At 37.4% G+C, this 3102-nt stretch overlaps 1 pseudogene; it reads left to right on the forward strand.

The window, feature by feature from the left end:
* Positions 1-879: 879 nt before the first annotated feature.
* Positions 880-2669, forward strand: LOC107936297 (protein VAPYRIN-like; annotated as a pseudogene).
* The last annotated feature ends 433 nt before the right edge of the window (positions 2670-3102 follow it).

The following is a 3102-nucleotide window of genomic DNA, read 5'->3' on the forward strand; positions in this document are numbered from 1 at the left end:
ATTGTTAAAGACATTTGGAAGGTTTCACAAATTAAAAGTAACTTTGGAAACATACTCTCTATGATGATTCCTTCTGTCTATTATAATTTAAAATGATGCTTAAAAACATACTTTATTCTAACCATGCTAGCTTGTTCCTTGTAATTAATTGTATGGAAATGTTAATTAATGTTTAGTGGCTCTAAATAATCTAAATCAAATTATGATTCTTTTAGGAAAAAAAATCATCTTGGACCTATTGAAAATATTTACCAAAAGGAGGTCAAATTGTGTTATTAGTTTCGGTATTATGTATAAGTTTTGGATTCAGTCCTTCTATTTTTGAATTTGAAAATTTAATTTTAATCTAAATGTAGTAGTTAAAACTTAAATCCATTAGGCCAAATTCTGCAATCGGTTGTATACTATGCATAAGTTGCGGATTTAGTTCTTATATTTTAAAATTTGAATGTCTAATCTTCATTGCTAAGTCTATTAACTAAAATGACGTAATTTGTTGTTTTGTGCTAATATGCTTGTTACTTGAGATTTCGGATATAATAGAATTGAACCTAATGAATTTACCGGTTATTTATTCGGGATTAAAATTTCAAAATTTAAAAAGTACATGGACTAACTATACAACTTTTGTATAATATAAGGACTTAATAGTAAATTTTACCTTATAGCAGAACTGAAAATGACATGCCGGAGTTTAACTGATACAACTGTAACATAAGGAGGAATTATTACAGCAAGGATGCCGAATAGAACAAGTCTTACCATTGTTTTAACACCGCCATTTGGCAATCTCTCGTTTAAACCCGGTCCGGTCTTTTCATTCTCCTTTTAAATACTAGGACACCTTTCTTCTTCACTTCACTTTTTTTTCTCCATTTTTCTCTTACTTTCATTTGGTTTATGATCTTTGGGTCTTGATTTTCTCTAAAAACCCACCAAGAAAAACTGATTTAATTTGATTTCCATGTATCAAAATTGAACGAGGAAAGAACAGTTTAATCTACCTAGCTTGCAAGCAAAGATATGGATAGGCTTATTTCTTTAGAGCCATCTAACCTTGTTGTTATCGGGGTTGAACCAGGCCAGAAATGTTCCGGCCAGCTCACGCTTCGCAACGTTATGTACACGATGCCGGTCGCGTTTCGGATCCAACCGAGGAATAAGGACCGGTACACGGTGAAGCCGCTCACGGGAATTGTAGCGCCACTCGGACGGTAACTGTGGAGATTGTGTATCATCTCCCTCTAGGTTCGTTTCTTCCGGATTCGTTCCTTGCAGTGATGATTCTTTCCTCTTGCATAGCGTGGTGGTTCCAGGAGCTGCGATCAAGGGTTCGATGTCGAGTTTCGATGCCGTTCCGAATGATTGGTTTACGACGAAGAAGAAACAAGTGTTTGTTGATACTGGTATCAAGATCATGTTTGTTGGTTCACCTGTTTTGGCTCAACTTGTTATGGATGGTTCCATGGACGATGTAAGAGAAGTACTGGACCGGAGTGACCCGGCGTGGAATCCAGCCAATTCAGTTGATCAACAGGGAGAAACCTTACTCCATATTGCGATAGCTCAGAGCAGACCTGATATTGTTCAATTACTGCTTGAATTCGAGCCCGATGTTGAGCTTCGTAGCCGGTTAGGTTCGACCCCGCTTGAGGCCGCTGCAGGGAGTGGTGAAGAATTGATTGTTGAGCTTTTGTTGGCACATAAGGCTAGCACAGAACGGTCCGAGTCGTCTAGTTGGGGTCCGATTCACCGAGCGGCGGTGGGTGGCCATGTCGAGGTACTCCGACTTCTTTTTCTTAAAGGGGCTAATGTTGATGCCCTTTCAAAGGATGGCAACACAGCCTTACATCTAGCAGTTGAGGAAAGAAGAAAAGATTGCATCCGTCTACTATTAGCCAATGGCTCGAAACCAGATGTTCGCAATACGAAAGAGGGTGACACTCCGTTACATATCGCGGCCGGATTAGGAGACGAGCAAATCGTGAAGTTTTTGCTTCAAAAGGGAGCAAACAAGATATTCGGAACAAAACAGGCAAAACTGCCTATGATGTTGCGGCCGAATACGGTCACGTACGACTTTTTGACGCGCTCAAGCTTGGTGACAGCTTGTGTTTCGCTGCTCGAAAAGGTGAAGTGAGATCCATCCAAAGGCTGATCGAAAACGGTGCGGCAATCAACGGAAGTGATCAACATGGATGGACAGCCTTACATAGAGCCTCGTTCAAAGGAAGAATCGATGCCGTAAAGACACTGATCGATAAGGGAATTGACATCGACTTAAAGACGAAGAGGGATACAGTGCTTTGCATTGTGCTGTCGAGTCGGGCCATACTGATGTGGTAGAATTGTTGGTAAAGAAAGGAGCAGATGTGGAAGCAAGGACTAAAAAAGGTGTTACCGCCCTGCAAATTGCAGATTCATTACACTATGCTGGCATTAGCAGGATACTAATCCATGGCGCTGCAACAAAAGATGGTATGCCTCGATCTACTTTGCCAGTTTCGGTACCATTCGGAAATGGAAAATCGGGAAAAGAAATTGAAACAAAGACAGCACCGTTGAAGAGGAGAAACTCAAGGATGAGAGGCTTGCGCGGTAGCTTCGATAGATCATTACATTGGCAGTGGTATAGGAACTTTTTTTCTTGCTTCATCACAAATCTTTGAGAACTTAAATGGATTCTTTTGATTTTCGAGTATAAATAATATATATATATGTATATATATTTGTGGAAAATAGTTATTCATCAATTGGACATGTTCATTGTAAGTAATTTACAAATGAAAAATCAAACAGTGTAATAAAATATGTGATTTTTTTATGTTTGTATAAAAATCGCTTTATCTATCAGAATAACAAAATCAGATATTTAAATTCCAAATCATCTAGTATTTAGTTTTTGTTTAATTTTATAAATTGAATATTTAAATTTAATTTAATGGTCAAAGTGTTATGAATATTTTATTATTAATTGGATGTTCATCAAGATTAAGAGAAATTTTTGAAAAAAAATTAAGATAAGTTTGATGTACTTTAGGAATAGAATAAATTTTATTATTATACGTAAAATGTATACTTCTTACCTCTATAATATATATT

Source organism: Gossypium hirsutum, unplaced genomic scaffold (assembly GCF_007990345.1).
Source record: "Gossypium hirsutum isolate 1008001.06 unplaced genomic scaffold, Gossypium_hirsutum_v2.1 scaffold_1464, whole genome shotgun sequence".
Classification (NCBI taxonomy): Eukaryota; Viridiplantae; Streptophyta; class Magnoliopsida; order Malvales; family Malvaceae; genus Gossypium; species Gossypium hirsutum.